General features: G+C 42.2%; 1 protein-coding gene across 1 annotated transcript in view; it reads right to left on the bottom strand.

Annotated features, from left to right (window-relative positions):
- Positions 1 to 21,887, bottom strand: part of LOC122807260 (plexin-A1-like) — a 2,134,283-nt gene that overhangs the window by 540,904 nt on the left and 1,571,492 nt on the right. The window lies entirely within an intron of this gene.

Genomic DNA, 21,887 nt, shown 5'->3' with positions numbered 1-21,887 from the left:
ACAAAAAATTCAAGTTGCGGCCGACCGGCACTCGTGCGGATTGCTTCTGCTTCGGGCTCCTTGGCAAGAAATACTGATGTAATGGTGTCAGCTACCTTAATTTATAACCCTGACGAACTGACGTCAGTCCCAGGGCGATGGCAACCAACACAGAAATACTACGCCTTTGGTATTCGGGCCGACTGAGTGCTACCCTTGCAGGGATAACCCAAATGTGATGACTACAATAATGAAACATGAAGAACATCATACAGACACTTTTTTATTGTCACACAACTATCATATTGTATGGCAATAAAAGTATAAAACATTTCCAATGTGGTCGCACATTTTATTCCTGTGGAATTCCTCATGGTCTGTGTGTTCTTGAAGGTTAATAGTGGTTGCACACAGACTGGCTTTATGTTATTCATGAGATCTATCAAAAATAATGTTGAATAGTAGTAGTGGTGAAAAACAACATTGGGTAGACAGCAATAAAATTACCCTCAACCTCAAATTGCTGTGTTACCAAACAGAATGGAACTCGAGCAGAAAAATTTATAATGCAAATGGCCTAAACAAGGCAATGGAAGCACACACACATACCCAACATCATTTATTTCTCATTTTTCAATACAAAAAGCCAGAGTATTAAAGGAGAGGAATAGCTCACTCCCACGCACAGACACATATAAAACAGTTTTCATATGGTGACAACCAATAAAAAGATCAAATCATCAAATGCTGTACAATCCTGTATACTGCACAGTCAAACAAATAAAACACAAAAAGACATACAAAACTTTTAGTAAAATGACAAACTGCTACTAGATTATGTATCACAATCCATCCTGAACCCTGTGTAGTTATTTTGCTGTCTTTTATCTTTTTGGTCCATTGTATAAAATGTGATGCATTATGAGGAATTTATTACTTTGTTTTGAATCAGCTCTGGGTTGTTGATCACACATGCAGCACTCACAATCTGATTGGTGAAAGAGAATCACATTCCTACTGTCTAATGAAACAAAACTTCATCACTAGTTATTGCCAAATCCCTTCCTTCTGTAAATGACTTGCTCATTTCCCTTATCCTACATCCTGCTGGAAAGAAAAGATGGCAACAACAAAAGCCAGCCTCAATAAATTACCGATGGTGGCTCTGAAACATGCAACAAAGTGTGCCTCAGCTGTTCTATTACCCAGGAAATTACAAAATAAAGCCAGTATACATTATCGACAGCTGACTGAAACAATGTAGCCAAACATGTTTAGCAAACCCAAAATGTGGTTCCTGTATTGGTCCCTTGGCAATGTCCAACAAAGCGCGCTACACCATACTGTTGACTAAACAAAGCACCTCTAACCAAGGAGATACAGCAAAACACAGTTTGGCAAAATGTATCTATTATAGCAGGTCTGCTTAACAGCAGAGAACGCTATAAGTTTACAATGGGAGTTTCCAAAGTGCCAGTAAAGACAACATTGCAAGTAAAACATGCTTTCTTAAGGCTTAGAAATGTCCTCAAAATACACAAGACAAGGTAAACAAAGGAAGTGTAAAACCAGGATAAGATGAGTGCAAGGAAAAGTTGAACAAACCACACTGGCACTAACAACTTGTTCATGCCTTTGCCACATAGGGAATAGGAAATTTTTTACATGACTTTGGAGCAATGGAGCAGTATTAAAAGTCTGTCACATCTCAGGGTGGGGGGGGAAACACCCCACAAAACAAAAAAAATGAATTACATTAGTTGTAGTAGGGTTAGTTTACAGTTTTCTATTTATCGTCAAATCCTGTATTACCATCGGTTTTACTGTGGCATGTTTTATACCTATTTTGTGGCAGTATAAATAAGTTATGTACTCGCCATAACGTTCCATGTTTTGTTGTCCATCTCGCTGTTCATTCTTACAATGATGGGTTTGGAACCGATCCTCGGCTCCGACTCGGCCGAATACACAGCTGAAAGACTCAAACTTGGCTCATGGCAAGTAGGTATCCCATAATGCAGTGGTGTAACTCCCCAGATCTTGTTTGCTGCTACTACTAAAGGAATTGTAAAGAACCACACACACACACACACACACACATATATATGCTATCCCCAATGGAATAGGAGAAACAAATTGAAGCAAGGAACTCCTGAAAGGAGTAAAACATCCACCAGGTCCACAAGGAGTCTTTGGAAGGAGGAAGGATTCATAAGAATGAACAGTGAGATGGACAACAAACACGGAACGTTACGGTGAGCACATAACTTCTTTATGTTATGCTGTTCTATCTCGCCTTCATTCTTACAATGATGGGACAGCATCCCTAGCACCTTCTCCCTGGGTGTCTCCCGAGGGTACACCTTTAAGGACAGTGGACCCAAAGGAGGCCCTGTCCCTGGAGGCCAAATCCACTTTGCAATGTGTGATAAATGTATGAGGAGTAGGTCAGCTAGCTGCAGCACAAATATTATCCATAGGAATTCTGGCCTGAAAGGCAGAAGACATAGCCAGTGCTCTAGTGGAATGAGCCTTAGCCTTAAATGGTAAACCTCTGTTGTTTGAGGTATAGATGAATGTAATGCAGTTTGCGAGCCAGTTGAAAAGGGTAGTTTTTGAAACTAAGCTACCCTTTTTTGTGTCTGAAAAGGATAAGAACTGGTCAGATTTTCTAAAATCTATGCAAATAGAATCTGAGTTGTCTGTGCACATCCAGTTGATGTAATTTGTATTCTGCCTTGTTGCTGTGATTAAGAAAAAACACTGGAAGCTCAATAGATTGATTTATGTCAGTTGAAGAAGAGACTTTAGGTAAAAAAGGATGGATTAGTTCGTAAGGATACCATATCCATATGAAATATCAAATATGGCGGTTTGATAGCTAGGGCTTGCAACTCTGATGCCCTTCTAGCAGATGTTATAGCAACCAGAAGAAATGGGCTTCCAGGAAAGGAACTTGAAGTATGAGGATGAGGAAGGTTCAAAAGGTGGTAACGTTAGGTGATACGGAACAAAATTTAAATCCCAAGGACGAAGGGGTTCCTTAAAGGGAGATCTTAATAAGGAGGCACCTTTCAAGAAGGCTTAACACAACCTTGTGTGACAATAAGTTGGAAGTAGGATCACCAATGTGGAAATTTGAAATTGCAGCGAGTTGTACTCTGATGGTTGCTGCAGCTGAACCCTAATGAAAGAGTTTCACCAAGAATTCCAAAACAGAGTGAATAAGCGCAGAAAAAGGGTCAATTCGGAGCCCAGAGGGAAAACCTTTTCCATTTGCTAGAATACAGTTTTCTTGTGGAAGCTTTATGAGAGGACATCAAGATATGTTTAACTGTTGGAGTGAAATTCTGAAGCCTGACTAAATTGGGAAGTGGAGCAGCCAAGCTGTCAAGTTGAGGGTGTGGAGAGAAGGATGAAGCGCACCTGACTTATGTCTCAGCAGGTCTGGAACTGGATCCAGAGTCCAATGCTTCTCCTGAAGGTGAGGCCAAAGGAAGGGGAACCAAACTTGACAAGGCCAGTAAGGAGCAATGAGAATCATCCTTCTTCTCAAGGACTGTGCTTTCTGAATGATTCTGGGTATGAGAGGAAACAGAGGAAAGGCATACAGAAGTCCAAAAGGCCAATCGTGAGCAAGTGCGTCTCTCAGTGTCTCCCCCGGAAGGGGGACTAGAGTAAAATAGTTGCTGCACTTGGCATTCATGGGAGTGGCAAAAAGATCGGCGCAAGGCAGACCCCATGTTTGGAAAATCCCTTCTGCTACATTCTGATTGAGAGACCACTCGTGAGGCATTAAAATTGCCCTGCTCACCTTGTCTGCTATCACGTTGGAATTCCCTGGAATGTGCATTGCTATTAGAAAGTGCTGGGAAGAAACTGCCCATTGCCAAACTCTTAGGGCCTCGCGACAAAGGGGGTAAGATCTGGTTCCCGCTTGCTTATGTACCAAACCACAGACATATTGTCTGACTGTATCGCAATTGTCCCTAGAGGGAGAGAGTCATGAAGTGCTTGCAACGCAAGAAGCACTGCTCTCATCTCTAGGACATTTATATGCAAGTGAGCCTTGTGTTCTTGCCATATACCTTGGACTGTTCTCCCCAAATAATGCTCCCCACCCCCCACCCTATCTAGGAAGTGTCCATGGTCACAGTAGCGAAGGGTTGTGGTGGAACAAAGGGTCTCTCTATGGTCACATGGCTGGAGTGTATCCACCATCTTAAGTCATTTTTGCATGATTCAGTTATCCTGATCAGGTGAGACATAGGAAGCTCTTGAAGTGACCATTGGGAGAACAACAGTCATTGAAGGATCCTTAAGTGCATTCTGGCAAGGGGAACCAGCGCTATTGTGGAAGCCACTGTCCCTAATAATTTTAGAACTATCTTTGCTTTCAACTTGGTCTTGGGAAGAAGATGAAGTATCTGTTGCCTGAGTGCTAAAAACTCTGTCTGTTGGAAGACGTGCTACCAGAGAAGCGGTGTCTAGATCTGCACCTATAAATGTAATATGTTGACAGGGCAACAAGGTAGATTTTTGAAAGCTGACTGTAATACCCAACTGAGTGCAAATTTCCAAAGTCACATCCCTGGCTTGTTGAAGTAGATGCTTGGTGGTGGCAAACAGGAGCCATTCATCTAGATAGGGAAACACTCAATTCTAGATGCCTCAGGTCATGCATTTGGTGAACACTATGGGGGCTGTAGTGAGACCAAAGGACAGAGCTCAGAACTGATGATGAATGGCTCCCAGCCGGAAGCGTAAGTATCTTCTCGATGCCCTGTCCATTTTTATGTGGTAGTAAGCATCTCAAAGGTCTATCGAGCGCATCCAATCATCTTTACCTAAAAAGGGAAGTATAGACTGCAGTGTCACCATATGGAACTTTGACTTGACAAATTTGTTTGAATTGCTTAGGTCTAATATGTGTCTCCAGTCCCCTGCTCTTTTTGGCACCAAAAAGAATCTTGAGTAAGTTCTGAATCCCATTTGGTCTGCGGGGTCTTCCTGGATGACTCTTTTGTGCAGCAACTTTTGAATCTCTATAGTTGCTTGCTCCCTTAGATTGGGTGGAACATCTGGGATTATTCTGGTCTGTGGGACAGGGTAGGAAAAGGGAATACATGACTATCCTCTGGATATTATTCTTAGTACCTACTTGTCTCTTGTGATAGTTTTCCAGGCTTATGGGTAGAAAGATAAACGTCCCCCGACTGCCTCCAGAGCAGAGCAGTCGGGCCTCCTTTCAGGAGCGCTGATAGGGGCGTCCGTGAAAGGAATCATGGCTGCCCTGGTTCTGCGGGCCCCCTCTGCCTCTAGGGTGGTGTCTACCATTGTTACCTCCCCCTCTGCCCCTGGGGAAGGATTCACCCTGTGCATCCTGGAAAACTCTCTGGCATCTTCTGAACCACATTTTCCCACTCTTCTGACCTTTAGGATAAGGTCTTGAAGGTACGGAAAAACATACTCCAACAGCAGAGAGAGTTTTTCCTTCCTGCTTGCATTGGGTGAGTGTCTTTTACTTTGGGTCCAAAGAGTGAGGAACTGTCAAAACGGGCATTAGTAAAAGTAGACAAAGAGCTCCGCAAAATTGCACAAGTGCTTCCAGGAGGGTCTCCTAAGGGAAACTCTGGAACCCACTGCCCTGCTCACTCCATCAGCTGCATAGGCGATCAGCCTCATGGATGAGTTGACGGAATTTAAGGTGGATAGCTGGGAGGAGACCTTCTCATTCACCCCCGCAGCCAATGTACATTGTAGAGTATCTCCTACTTCTTTCCGGAGATCTCTCTGTAGCCATGTGAAATGAGTGAGGAAGTTCAGCGATCGAAGAGTAAAGGTCGCTGGAGAAAAGACACGCTTCCCGTATCTGTCCATCGTTTGAGAGTCTTTGTTCGGAGGATGGACAGATGAGGATGTCTCTGAAAGTTCCTTCTTGGTGGCCACTGCCACCACCATAGCATCTACAGGTACCCACTTAGTGAGGAAATCCTTTCCGGAAGGAGCTGATAAGAATTTGTTTGGCCTCCAAGGGCTGGTTCCATTGTGTCAGGTAACTCCCACGCCTTTCGAATGACCAAGTCCATTAGCTCATCAAACGGAGACACCCACAAGGCTGAAGGTTGAAATCCAAAAGCCTTCAGGTACACTAACTCCTCATCAGAAGGGGTGGTGGCCTGCCAGCCGCCTCTCTGTGTCAGGATCTCTAGAATATCTGCGAATGCGATATCATCAGAGGACGACGGTGGGGACCCTTCTGACTCCTCGAGGTCAGTGTCTGAAGTGACTGACTCATCTGGAGAGTCGACGTGCTTCCTCTTGCAAGTTTTCATCCGTTGTGGCTCCTCAGAAGGGTATTCAGGGGAGGGCTCGAAAGAGAGGGGATCCTGAGACTCTGGATCTCTGCTGTCCTGTGGAATGGATGGTGCCGAGACAGTAGCCGATGCCTTAAGGGGGGCAAGTGCTGGTATCCTTATGTGGAGCTGTAGGGGCAGACAGCACACTCCTCATGAGTTGAAAGGCAGATCCCACTGGCTCCGAAGACTCCACCGGACCCAGCGAGATCGGCCCAGAGGTTGATGTAGGAGCCAAGCTAACCCGTGCATACATTCCAAGGGGTAGGCTAAGCACCGAAGATCGGGGCAGAGAATCCCGGCTCCTAGACTTGCCAGACAACGCCGAGTGTGTCTGAGCAGAGGTCAGCTCCATGATCCCCGATGGGGGTCACGGAATCGATGGATCCACAGTAAGACGTACCAAGCACTCCAGCTTCGAAGGTCCAGCTTGGCTCGGAGGAGGAACAACAGTGGGTACAACTGGTATAGTAGGCTCTGGGACCAAATGGGTCAGAGCAGAAAATAATTTGGTTAGCGACGGATACTTCAAGAGTCTGCATACCACCCATTCCACATCATCAGATAAGCTCCTAGTGGACCTGGAGGATAGGGACGGAGAACGAGACCTCTGCAAAATGGGAGATCTCAGTGTAGGGGAAACCAGTGAAATCTCCATTGACCGGCTCCGAGAAGAGGTATCTTGTGGCTCTGAAGACTTTGGAGCCGAAGAACCAGGCTTATCAAACTAATCCCAGATGGCTCCGAGGACTGTGGAACCAAGGAGCTAGTAGCCTTAGAAACTTTAGGTAACTTGACTGGAGGCTCTGAATGAGCCGATATTAACAGGTGATTGTCTCTTGAGGTTTTTCCTTTTTTGAAGAAGGAGAAGAACAACAACAACTGTGGATAGCTTCCTCAAAAGTTGGCTTTAAGAGCCCCTTAAGGATCAATTTGTTTCTCCTTTCTTGTAAAATCCTGGCAGTGAAGGAATGACAGAATGTACAATTCTCTTGTAAATGAATAGCTCCACGGAAAACACATATGACATGACCGTCAATGATAGACATCTTTTGTGAACACTTCTGGCATTGTTTGAAGCTATGACAAAAGACCACACTATAACAACAACAAATTGTAATTACTAAAACTACTAATATATAGCTAACTACAGGAAAACACTGAGGAGACAGATGGACAAGGGAGATAATAGGGCCTCTAACTAAAACGGCCCTAAATCCCAGAAAACATACCAACTACAAGGCCTCTAACTAAAACAGGCGAAGAGCTCTCTAACTTAAACGAGCTACTATTAAGCTATACGACAAGACATAACAACAACAGCCACTACAAGGGATACAGCAAGGCCTACAAAAACGACGGCCAAAGGCAGCACCAAAGGGGATAATAGCTATAAAAATCTAGATATACTAGTTCAAAGACTATGTAACTACAATGCAAAAAAAAACATCCACTATAACATAGAAAGAGATGAAAGGTCTAATAAATTTAATAAGTAGAAAAATTTTTCACAACTTAGCCATGGCCAAGAAGAGCGCATCCAACCTCAAAGTGGCAAACGAGATAGGACAGTTTTTTACCTACCATAAATGTAGATGTTCGAGTGTTCACACTGCTGCAGTCATTACACTTGGGTCATCCTGCCGTCAGGCGGTCCCGCAGTCGGCCAGAGTTCCAAAGTCTTGGTCCAGCGTCGGTTGTTGTCGCTTCTTCCCTGATGTCAGCGCGCCAGGGGTATATAACATGCATCCGACGCCATTTTCTTCAGTTTTTCTTGCCCCAGATGTCAGGCGCCCCCAAGTAGGTAGGCAATACATATTGCTAATAAAATATATACATATAAAATAAAAATACCTTCATTTACAAGCAAATACACCACAAAGGATGTATAGGATAGAAAGGTATAGATAAGTCCAGCTAGTTCAGAGGGGATGGAAGTAGGGTAACCTGGACTGCAGCAGTGTGAACACTCAAACATCTACATTTATGGTAGGTACAAAACTGTACTATGTTCATCATGTTACACTGCTGCAGTCATTACACTTGGGTAGAATCCCAAAGCTAAGGTTGGGTGGCTGGTCTATAAGGAGTTAGGATTGGCTATGAGACCCTGCACAACTGCAGTGGCAAATCCTGCTCTGGATTTAGAGTAAAGAGGCAGGTGGTAATGCTTGGTAAAGGTGTGCACTGAACTCCAAGTTGCAGCCTCCAAAATTTCCTTGGTAGGTACTCCTCTGAGAAAAGCTGTTGAAGTGGCTATTGTCCTGGTGGAATGAACCTCGCTGGCCTTGTTCAAGAGGAATCTTGACCAATGGATGGGGGATCGCAGATATACCCCAGGGATTACTTCAGTGCTTGACAGAGGCACAGCAAATAATATAATAGGCATTTATTTTCACAAAAAAGGGTGGCGAAAGCCAAATAACTATGGTCTAGGCTTATAAATGCCCTTGGGCAGATAGCCTAGTATGAACCTATGAACCTATGTGGCCTAATGTTATTTGGGACTGATTTTCCATGCTGTGTGTAGCAGTAACGAATACAGTGTCCTATCCATTTGGATATAGTCTGCTTTGAGATAGCCTTGCCCCGTGATCCTGCAGCATATGCTACAAACAGTTGCTCAGTTTTCCTGAAAGCTTTTGTTTTGTCCAGGTAGAAGCATAGCTGCCTGTGTATGTCCAAAGAATGCAGAAGTTTATCCCCTTTATTCTGGGGGTTTGGATAAAAAGTTGGCAAATGGATGGTTTGTTAAGAGCCACACTAGATACCACCTTTGGCATAAAGGTAGGGTTTGTTCTTAAAGAAACCCTGTCCTGATGAAAAATTATAAAAGGTTCCACTGCCATTAATGCCTGTAGCTCTGAGACTCTTCGTGCTGAAGTTACTGCCAGGAGCAGAGCTGTTCTCCATGATAAAAATGTTTAGATTGGCTGTATTGGCTGGCTCAAAAGGTGGTAGGGTCAGTTTTTCCAAAATGAAATTGAGGTCCCAAGTTGGTGTTGGTGCTCTCTGTTTATGTCTTTATGTCTTGGTGTCTTATGTTTTTAGCCCCTCTGACGTACTGATTTAGCAAGGGATGAGAGAATAAAGGAGGATCCATGTTGTAATGTGCTGAAATGGCAGAGGCGTGGATCTTAATTGATGAGAAGGATAGGCCTCTGTCCAGCATCTCAGTTAAGTATTGTAAAATCTGAGGAATGTTTGGAACAAGAGGGTCAAGGCTTAGAGCCTGGTTCCAGGCGCAGAATCTTTTCCATTTTTCTGAGTAAGTTTTCCTGGTGCTAGGCCTCCTGGCCTCCAAAATGACATTCATAACAGCTTTAGAAAGAGGTGTTGCCTGTTTGACTAATGAATCTGCCATGCAGCCAGGTTTAGGGTTTTGAGCTGACCGTGCAGGATCTGATTGTTTTGTTGAGTCAGAAGGTGTGGAGTTTGAGGCAAAATCCATGGCGGACCTTGAGCTAAGTTCCTTAAGATATGGTACCAGTGCTGGTGTGGCCAGTCTAGAGCAATCAGGATCATCTGTGGTTTTTCTTGTCTGGCTTTTAGGAGTACCTTTGAAAGGAGAGGCAGTGGCGGGAAGGCATAAACTTTTAGGTTTTTCCAGCTGAACAAAAGAGCATTCACTTTCCATGCTTGCTTGTGATAAGTCCTTGTGCAGAATGTTTGTAGTTGGCAATTCAGTGGGGAGGCAAAAAGATCTATGTCTGGGCATCCCCATTTTTGCGTTTCCACGCTGAAGATTTGTGGATTCAATTTCCATTCATGAGGGTCCACGATATTTCTGCTGAGATCGTCTGCCAGAGTATTTTTCTTTCCTGGCAGGAATTGTGCTTGCAGGTGAACTTGATACGTTAGAGCTGTGTTCCACAAGGTCATGGCTTGCCTGCATAGGGGATAAGAATGAGTGCCCCCTTGCTTGTTTATGTACCACATTACTGTGGTGTTGTCTGTCTTTAGTAATTGTCCTGGATGCAGAAGATCCTTGAAAGCTGTTAGGGCATTTTGAACAGCCAACATCTCTTTTTGATTGATGTGAAGATGCATCTGGTCTGTGGTCCACTTGCCCTGAATGCATTTTCCTGCCATGTGTGCTCCCCAGGTGTAATCCGAAGCATCTGTTGTTAGAGTTTGCCTGGCTGTGGGTAGGGTAAAAGGCTGACCCTTGTTTAGGTGACATGCCTGTGCCCACCATCGAAACTCCTGTTGTAGGCAGGGAATCATTGGTATTACTGCTTCTAAACTGTGAGAGTGTTGAGTCCAAACACTTTTTAGGTACCATTGTAATTTCCTCATATGCAGTCTGGCATATGGTATTAGCAGTATGCAGGATGCCATGAATCCCAGGGCCTGCAGAATTTTTCTTGCAGGGAGATGGGACTTTTTTGCCATTAATTGAAAATATTGAGTTAGTTGAACTTGTTTGTCTGATGTGAGGTAAGCCATCTGGGCCGTTGTATTTAAGCTGGCACCCAGGAATATAATCTGTTGTGAGGGCACTAGTTTTGACTTCTTTTCGTTTACTGTGTACCCTAGAGAAATTAGCAACTTTTTTACAAATGCCAGATGCTGTAGAAGAATGTCCTTTGTCTCCACTTGAATGAGGCAGTCGTCCAGGTATGGATATATTTGAATTCCTTTTTGTCTGCAAAATGCAATTACTGGTGCCAGGCACTTTGTGAAGACCCTGGGCGCAGTAGATAAGCCAAAGGGCAGTGCAGAGAATTGGTAGTGCATTGTACCAGCTTTGAATCTGAGGTATCTTCTGCAATTTTGTCTGATAGGGACATGCAGGTATGCCTCTTTGAGGTCCAGAGTAACAAGCCAAGCCTTCTTGCCCAGCATGGGTAGAAGCTGCTGTAATGTCAACATTTTGAATTTCAGAATATCCAGGTAAGTATTCAGAATTGAAAGGTCTAGTATGGGCCTCCAGGCCTTGTCCTTTCTGGGGACCAGGAAGAGTCTTGAGTAAAATCCTTGTCCTTGTTCCTGTTGTGGTACTCTATGAATAACTCTCATGTCCATGAGGGCTGAAATTTGTTTTTGTACCTCTGCCCATTGATTTTGTGGCAGGTCTGGCATTCCTTTTAGCCTTGGTAAAGTATGAAAGTGGAACCTGTAACCTTGAGACACAATATTCAGAACCCATTTGTCTTGGGTGACTGTTTGCCAGTTTTGAGAAAAAAGTGCTAGTTTTCCCCAAAAGGGAAGTGCTTGGCGTACGAGGGGGAAAGTCATTGTGACTGTTTCCTGTAAGGTTGAGACTTGTCCTCACCTCCTTTTGGGGTTGAGGTGCCCCACTGTCGTCGTCTGTTTGAGCCTTGGGGTTGAGATCTGCCTCTTGGGCGTCTGTATCTGCCTCTCTGTGGCCTGTCTGACACTGGAAAGGACCAGTTCTTTGTTGGCCAATTTCTGCTAAATCGAGGTGGCTGTACTGGTAAGAAATCCTTGACTGTTTGCATAGATTTAGCTTTATCCTCCATTTTCTTTAACACCTCTTCTGCCTTAACACCAAACAAGGTATCATGTTGTAAAGGAGCATCCAATAATTTTGCCTTAACATGATCAGGTAAACTCTGTTCTTTTAACCAAGCATGTCTTCGAATTACAGAACCTGTAACTGCGGCTCTACAAGAGGCCTCTAAAGAATCAAAACCACATTGCAGAGTATGTTTTCCCACCTGTTCAACTGCATGCAATAAATCCTGCATTTCTTTACAATCAGGAGCTTCTGAGCTTGCAAGCATTTTCTGTTTTAACTGAGCCATTAAATATTGCTGGTACTTAAGCATGTGAAACTGGCAATTTAAAGCTCTTACTGCTAAAGTTGCAGAAGTGTAGACTTTCTTCCCCCATCTATCCAAAGCTCTGGAATCTCTGTCAGAGGGTACTGGATTTTTTGCAATGGAAGCCTTAACCCCTTTTGGACCCTGGGAAACAGTTTCTGGATTAGCAGAAGGGTTTTTGTAAAGAAACTTGTGAGAGTCAGGAACTCTATAATTCCTATCTGGCTTGGCTGGAGCAGGGGGCAAAGAATCAGGAGATAAGCTGGATTCAGAGAACACATCATCCACAATATCTAGCACAGGCGGAATAGCCAGGGGTCTGTTCTGAGGCAATAAAAGGAAATCCCTGAGCCTTTTCCTGGATTCAGAGTAATCCTGACTTTCCCAATGGAAATGCTCCCTCATGGTATGTAAAGTTAACCCAAAAGAATAATCCTCAGGAGGAGAGGCTGAAGGAATAGATTCTTCAGCATCAGAGTCCTCATAGGGGGTAGAGAGTATCCCTGGTCTGAAGAGGAATCAGAGGAAATGGAAACCTGATCAGAGGAATCATAGTCTGTATCCTGCCTAGGCCTTTTCTCAGGAGGGGGATGGGAACCCCTGATTAGAGTAATGAGGTCTTCGGCCATTTTAAGCATCTGTTTCTTAGGCATGGAGGACTGTCCAGGAGAATGCTGTACTTGTTTCTTTGTCTTTAATGGTACTTTTGTCTTGGCTGTTGTTTTAATGGCAAGTTGTGAAGGTCTGAAAACACCCTCAGAAGCAGATGCCTGCTCAGCAGCTCCGGACCCATCTGAGGGATTAGTTTCCGTAGGCCCAATACCTGGAGTTTCCAGAGGTCTAGTTGTCTCCACGTGGGAGTCAGAAGCAGCCTGTGGCTCTGAGGTAGCAGGTGTCAGGGTCTGCGAAAGCGCCTCACTGAGAACCGGCGACTGGCCTAGAAGAGGTTTCGTCATCGGTTTTGGACCTCGGATGCCTGTCTTTATCCTTGTCTTTGCGTTTTTTTGGTATTGAGGTCGTCAGTTGATCCGACGGCATAGTATAATTGAACCTTCGGCCAAAGTAGTGCAAAGCAAAATCAAAACGTCTTTTTATAGTGTGTTTGTTAAATCTAGCACAAAACCGACAACTAGTGATGTCGTGATCAGGGCCTAGGCATGGAATACAGTAAGAGTGGAAGCCCTTATGAGGTATTTGCTTCCCACAAGAAATACAATTATTAACTTTTCTGACATTGGTCTGAGGCAAGAAAAAAGTTTCCCCAACGGGTACTTAGCTTTATTGAAGACTTCAGATCTGAAATTCGACTTTGAAAATCTCAGGAGTCGGCCGACCGGCACTTACGAACTGCTTCTGCTTCGGGCACTGTGCGGCAGGAAAGACTGAAGAAAATGGCGTCGGATGCATCTTATATACCCCTGGCGCACTGACGTCAGGGAAGAAGCGACAGCAACCGACGCCGGACCAAGACTTTGGAACTCTGGCAGACTGCGAGACCGCCTGGCGGCAGGATGACCCAAGTGTAATGACTGCAGCAGTGTAACACGATGAACATCTGGGGAGTTACACCACTGCATTATGGGATACCCACTTGCCACGAGCCAAGTTTGAGTCTTTCAGCTGTGTATTCGACAGAGTCGGAGCTGAGGATCGGCTCTGAACCCATCATTGCAAGAATGAAGGCGAGATAGAACAATATAACATCTCACAATATGTTCATGTGGTACTGTACTTCCGAATGCACAGGGGTAGAATAGTCATACCATGCTGACCTCACTGCTAAGTTGTTTTCCTGTGCTTTGGGAAGTGCAGTACCAAATGAACATATGGTGAGTTGCTGCTAAAAAATAGGTAAATATTACAACATAATGAAACAGACGATAATACAAGATTTGAAAATAAATATCAAACAGTAAACTAACCCTACTACAACTAATATACACGTGAAAACCTAACCCCCAGCAATAAACAGTTAAAAATGTTAAGCAATGATTATGCTGGAGAACGTATTAAAATAAGCGGTTTAATAAAGTTTTCAGCAAACATTAAAAAGATGCATTCACTTTGGTAGTGAAATTGAAAATTTCCATACAAGTAAATGAATGTACTGTTTACACACTACCAAGAGTTATTTTGTCAAAACATTTAAGCATGAACACCGTGAAAGAGCAGCACTGCAGTAAAATCTTCAAATTCCATTCACTCACGCAACCGTCAAGAATGAACACACGGAGACTACACTACTGGTGACACCACTAATTCCATTCACTCATGCAACCATCAAGAATGAACACACGGAGACTACACTGCTGGTGACACCACTAATTCCATTCACTCATGCAACCATCAAGAATGAACACACGGAGACTACACTGCTGGTGACACCACTAATTCCATTCACTCATGCAACCATCAAGAATGAACACACGGAGGACTACACTGCTGGTGACACCACTAATTCCATTCACTCACGCAACCGTCAAGAATGAACACACGGAGGACTACACTGCTGGTGACACCACTAATTCCATTCACTCATGCAACCATCAAGAATGAACACACGGAGACTACACTGCTGGTGACACCACTAATTCCATTCACTCATGCAACCATCAAGAATGAACACACGGAGACTACACTGCTGGTGACACCACTAATTCCATTCACTCGCAACCGTCAAGAATGAACACACGGAGACTACACTGCTGGTGACACCACTAATTCCATTCACTCACGCAACCGTCAAGAATGAACACATGGAGACTACACTGCTGGTGACACCACTAATTCCATTCACTCACGCAACCGTCAAGAATGAACACATGGAGATTACACTGCTGGTGACACCACTGTACACAATTATTTTGTCACTTTACACGGTCTCAGAGAATATGCATGTCTACATCATGATAAATGAATTTGCTTGTGAAAAACCATATAAAAACCTGCACTAGTTTATGCAAACCAGCAAAACGTAAAACAAACTGAAAAACTGTACACACTGTAACTGACTGTAAAAATGCAAATAAACTAAGTGTATTTTTCTGTAGGAAAGGCAGATGATGCATGTGCACTAGCAGGGCTGTGTGTTTTTTAGCACCTGCCTTTTGTTACTTGATGTAGTACCTGGTGTAGCTGGAGCTTTAAAGACCTATTGAATGGTGGCAGGAGCCTCTTGACCTAATGCAGGAAAGATGTGGCATTGCAAAAAAAGACTGCTTGCTTTGATGTCTTATTCCAAGACACCTCAGGAGTTAAGGTGGAATAACACTCTTCCTCCAGCTCATTTGGTAGTTGGGAGCAGATGGCAGAGGACTGCCTGTTATCGTACAGTTTACTTTGCCTGTTTATGTTCTTCACTTTTGACAGTTTCCACTATAGGGTTAGTGTCAAAATTAGCATAATTAGTGCTTTACAAATGCCACAGGTCTTCTCACACTGGTTTATACTCTGTCCTATTACATGTCTGCTTGTATGTCCATTTCCCAAACTACACTTCTTAATTTGTTTGAGCAAAGACTTTTATTCATTCAATTTCAAAAGCTTGTAGGTGGTTGCTTAATTAATTTACAAAAGTAAATAAATGAAGCTGTGCACTTTAAGTGATCAACATCCACATTTCAAAGACAGATAGAGACTACTTAACTAAATTGCCACAAGATATTAGGTTACAGTTGGCTAATATTTAGGAATGTCCAGTAATTGTGTCTTGCTTGTGTCAGACTTCTCTAGCTGATAACAGTGAATTACTAAAGGTACAAAAAGGCATTTGTGCCACCATATTAGGTGTGTGTGTGTGTGTGTGTGTGTGTGTGTGTGTGTGCGTGTGTGTGTCTGTGTGTGCGTGTGTCTGTGTGTGCGTGTGTCTGTGTGTGCGTGTGTCTGTGTGTGTGTGTGTCTGTGTGTGTGTGTCTGTGTGTGTGTCTGTGTGTGTGTCTGTGTGTGTGTGTCTGTGAATATAGCAATAATCCATGCCTGGGTGTGGGTAATGCGGGATTTACCCACGGTTGGCATGGTTTTATCCCGAGGCCCGAGGACCAAACAAAGACAACCGTGGGTAAATCCGCATTACCCACACCCAGAAGTGGTTATTGCTATTATACTATGACATTATTTAAAAAAGAAATAATTACTTTTCTTAAATAATGGCATTGTATAATGCCTCTTTGCTGCCCTTCCGCAGCTGTCTGGTATCGCGGCAGTTCTGATGTACTGCGCATGCCTCAGTACATCAGAGCTGTGGCCAAAAGCAAGATCTCTGTTGCTTTTACTGTTTAAGCTATGTTAAATGGGTTTAACATAGCGAGACAGCTTTAAAATAAGCAACAGAGATCTCCGTTATTTTAAAGCTGTCTTGCTATGTTAAACCCATTTAACATAGCGAGACAGGTTTAAAAAGCAACGGAGAAAGCAAGATCTCCGTTGCTTTTACACACTGTGTCGCTATGTTAAAGGAGTTTAACATAGCGAGACAGTAAAAAAGCAACGGAGATCTCCGTTGCTTTTAAACCTGTGTCGCTATGTTAAACTCTTTTAACATAGCGAGACAGTGTTTTAAAAGAGACTTATACTAATGGAAAAAGTCTGGGCGACTGGACCTTTTCCATTAGTATAAGTCGATTTACAACGTGCACGCTGGCCAATCAGCGTGCACGTTTTGGAATATTAATGGGGGGTCATGGTATGATACAATTGTTATTACCAACATACAGTCACTGTTAAGCTAACACTAAGTTATTAGGCTCAGAGTGAGATCAATCAGATCCTGTGGACCTGCTATATATAATTTCATCTGGACGTGGCTCTTATGACAACATCTGAAGACAGAAGTCTATGTATTGAAAACTTTAATTAAAATATACGATAAGATAAAAAATAAACACATTGGCTCATAAACCAGATAAGTGCTTTCGGTATAACACTGTATTTAATATAATAAAGTGTTTTTAAGTGGAATTGGTGGCAGAACCATTTGTTTTTGGTGTCTTAGCAAGTACAGCTGAAATTCAGCAAGCTGCATTTTCAACCTTATGACTTCAGCAAAATGCATTTCAATCATTTCAGCTTCAACTAACAAAAGTGAACTTTTAAGGCACTGTGTCTGCAGACAGAAAAACAAAATCAGCATTTAAAGTTTATTTAATGCACCAGTTAAGATGGAGCTCCAAAACGAAAAGCACAGAAAAGAGTAGTGAGAGCTTACAAAATGAATAGCGCTTTTTATACTGCACCTCACAGTGCAGTAAAGGAACATCAGAGCCCATTCTCTTTCTGACTTAAAGCTGGTAGGGCTAGATGAAGCAAACAATGGCCAGCTCATGTTTCCTGCAGGAGAGAGAGGGAGGGATATGCTGCTAGCACTGCTCTCTATTTATACAGCCCACAGGAAAATGCAAAGGCTTTCAGCAAGTGACTTGTACAACAGCAGTTCTCCTTACACTTATCTGGCACAGGAATGCATACGCTTGAAAGTTAGCAGAGGCATATGCCTTTAACAGCTGTGGATTGGAAGTGCTGATGGCATCGAAGATCCATCACCCAGTTACCCAAGATAGATTAAAAGGGGAAAAATATAGCAAAATAACAGATAACTGTTGAGGGGACAGGAGCTTGATCTATGCAAGTAATGAACACATATGGGTGCACACACAAACATGCGCGTGCACTGAGGAATGGTCAACTATGTGTTAACTTAGATCCAGTATAGTGCTTTACAAGATGATGCCCATAAATTTGAAAAACAGAAAAAAGGGGAATGTATCACAATGAAAGCACACCATTTGAACTGGATAATCAATATTGCCATTACTGTGTTTAAAACTGACCTGGTCGCACTAAAAGATGCCCATTTACAGGTGGGACCTAGGAACAAGAATAAAAGTGCTTCACAGGCTTAATAAAATGAAAAGTGAACAAAAAAGTTGCATTGAGACAGACCAAAAACAGAAAGAAATGGAAAATAGTTGTCATACTGCCCTTGACTTGAGAAGCTCTATTTAATCCAAACCTTAGAAAGTACAACAATCCCTTTCCTGCATGCTTACAAAGTTATTAGACAAGTGGATCACATTTTCTCAATTAAGGAAAGGAAAACGAGAAAGATGACAAACATAATGATAAATATGTAGGGGCTCTTTGAAACACTACAGAAACTACAACTTTGGCAATTATCTCATCTTGTTCGAAACCTCCATGGGCCAGTCCTACTCTGCGATCTCAACATAACACTACTGCAAAATTAAATTACACAATAGACAAACTGCTGTTTTTAGTTTACCGCTTGAAGAACGCTCTGCACATTTTAATGACACGTGAGGATACAGGATGAAACACTGCAGTTTTGGCCAAGCTGAACAAAAATGCTGAATGGCTGGGTAATATGAACAGTGACTTTAAATTACTAAAAATGTGTAGGAAGTCACCTCGATTCGTAAATATCTGAAAGACTTCAAGTTTGTATTTTGCGCCAAAACCAGGAGTATATTTAGGAGGGGCTTGATAGAGCAAGACTGCATTTAACCTGAAAACAACCCAAGTGCTGTGGTTCCACATACAAGTGGCTGAATCATATAATGTGTAATTATTAGTTGCAAGGAAGGAATAAAAGTTAAAATGTAAATGCTCACTAATGTTTTCCCTAGTATGTCTTACAGGACTAGAATCAAAAGTAAATCATTTGATTGCATTTGAGCTAAGCTGCACATTTTAAGGGTAATGTCATGTTTCAGTGATCGTCATTCCACTTTATGTTAAATCAAGTATAAGGCCTGGATCCTGTGTGACCAAGATGAAGCCAAACAAAATGGAACAAAAAGACATATCGGCAAATAATAAGACACAAGCTCTGGGTAATAATGTTACAGCTGAATCTAGCTTGTGAGGGGGAAGCCTATCAAATCGCCTGTCACTCAACAGTTGTTTGACTGAGAAAGGAAGAGAATGGGAAATGATTACACACATAATAAGGTGCGATCGAGGGCTCGTCTACAGATATAAAGAGTTTATTATTCCTTAGACAAAAATGGGTGTAGCAGAAAAATACAACTGCCTGAAATGCAAGTGAAATTTTCATTTTAAATCACTTACGCTGCCCAACCCCAACACACACACACGCAAAGTACAGGGATTACAACAGGAGAACAGGTGTGCAAGCCCTGAGCTGTCAAATGTCCTTGGCCTGTGTTGTCATAAAAAGGTGGGCTCCCTCTGTACACTGATGCATTGTTTGAAAGCTGAACAGGGCTCAGGTGTTTACATTTAGAACTGCTGTATGTGTGAAGCTGAACAGGGCTCAGGTGTTTACATTTAGAACTGTTGTATGTGTGAGCCGTACATGGATAATCAGCTTGTATGTTGCATGAACACAGACAGTTTGGAGAAGTCTTTCCAAAAATGCCAAGCCTGAAATGAGAGAAACTGACACTGTTAAGGACTGGGTTTTGACTCTGTTGTTTTTTTTTTTTTTTTTTTTCCTTCCTAACTGGAAGAAGGAACTCAGAAACTGTACATTATGGCTATTACTATGGCTGTTATGTGAAAGCCTGCAAAAACAAGTGCTTTATTGTGACTGTTTATAAATTGTACACCTAAGGCAGTTGCTGGCTAGTGTTATTCTGAAAAGGTTGCCTTCTTTTAGCAGAATTTAAAGCAGAAGAAAGCAAACCATACACAATTTCTACCACTGAGGAAAAACATATGTTGTGCTAAATGCTGAAGGTTTCTTTTGTTAGGAATGAATAAACTGCCTTCTTCCTATACAAAATTAAATTCACAAACTGTGTTTTGCCACTATATGTGTACATATGGAAAGCAGGCCTGTATGGCCAGCTAGAGGATTCAGCTTCCTTATGTGTCCCTGGCATCTCAGAAATCCCTTGCTTACTCTTGTAGAGTGAAGCAGGTGATTTTTGCAGACTAATTTGCACTGTTTTGCAACCGTGGAGTTGGTTACTATTTGTTTGTCCAGGGGATTCCTCCCCTGTAAACAAACAAACAAACAAAAAATACTTGCACTGAGGAGCTGCTCTACTAGCAGCTTTCAGGGTTTTGCAAGGGTGGAATTAAGATACAAGAGAGAGAGTATGAGCCTCTCACAGCACAAACAAAGGATTCTAATTACTTTATATAACTTATATGGTAATACAACACCAAGGCAAGGGTACAGCCACATATTATGGAGACAAGTAACAGAGATACTACTGCTGAGTTACCTGGGTTAGAACATGGCAAACCCCTTAAAGATCAAGTCCACCTTCCTTATACAGGGACTAATTCTTCACTATTCAAATCAGAAGCAAATTCCATTTGCCATGAATATCTCTGGATATCTATTTCGAAGTTTAAAAACATGCCATAAATAGCAAAGTAGCGATTGCTGTATCCCAAGTCAACATCCTTTCATACCATAGTTTGATGATGCCGATCTTGGTGTAGGTTACAACTACAGTCACAAACAGATAAATTAAGCAATCATGGCTGCTCTTCAGAAGTGTGTCAGTTTCTGAATTTACATAACAGTTGCTGCCCGTACTTAGTTATAAAGTGCAAACTCATTTATAACCACCAGCAACCCTCAGTCATCATGTACTATATGTAACATACAATATTTCATACCTTTTAATGTTAACCGAAAACTGCTTCCTCAAATGTTGTAGCACTTTATTAAAAGTTTTGCGATAAATATCATGTAAAATGATTCAAAATATTTCTACACAGCCACAAACAGAAGCAACTAAATACTGACCTTTAAAATATTTCTACACTGCCAAAAACAGAAGCAACTAAATATGGACGCTTAAAATATAGTATAACTCGCTTTAAAATCCACTGCAACTACAATGGTGCACATCATCTTGGTCCAGAATAAACCAGCCCTCCCAGACTGACATGAGTATATGGACTGCAGACATGTCCAGCTGACAAAATGAACCAGAACATCAAGAGGCACATACAACAGATTTAAAGCACTTTCTTTTTTTTTTTTTTTTTTTTTTTTTTTTTTAACTTTTTTGCTTTCATTTTCCAAAGTACTAAACTCAAACTAATGAAATGCCAACTGAAAAGCCAAAGGGGCAAAAGCATAAATGTAAGAACAAATTCCATTGCTCTGCGTTGTACTTGATCTTTATGCTTCTGGCCTTTGTCACTTTCTCGCTTGCGATCAGATTTATTTATTTAGATTTGTTAATTGAGGCATAGTGCTGCTGACCATCTGCTAACCAGCCAGGACAGTACAAGTAAATAAACAGCAAATACAGTAGGTATGTCACTTCAAGCCAGTCTAATAAGAGAAGTTCAATACCATATACTCAAACTGAAGGCACATGTACAACAGAAGGCGTACAAAAAACAAAGTAGATGCAACTCACTGTTGCATAGTAGATACAGTGGATATAAAAAGTGTACACACCCCTATTAAAACGCCAGGTTTTTGTGCTATAAAAAAATGAGACCACAATAAATCCTTTCAAAACTTTTCCCACCTTTAATGTGACCTATAACCTGTACAACTCAATAGAAAAACAAATCTGTTAGGGGAAAAAATATAAAAAATTTAAAAAGTACAATACGCTGGTTGCATTAGTGTGCATACCCTTAAACTAATACTTTGTTGTGTGTGCACACCCTTAAACTAATACTTTGTTGAAGCACTTTTAGATTTAATTACAGCATTCAGTCCTTGAGGGGTTGATGAATGAAGAGAATGAGAGGGAGAGAAGGTTGGATGATGTAGGGATAGTGAATCATGAAGTGCAGTGGATTA

This window comes from Protopterus annectens, chromosome 7.part0, assembly GCF_019279795.1.
Source record: "Protopterus annectens isolate FY-2018-M chromosome 7.part0, PAN1.0, whole genome shotgun sequence".
In the NCBI taxonomy this organism is placed as follows: domain Eukaryota; kingdom Metazoa; phylum Chordata; order Ceratodontiformes; family Protopteridae; genus Protopterus; species Protopterus annectens.
This window is presented reverse-complemented; position numbering and strand designations above follow the sequence as displayed.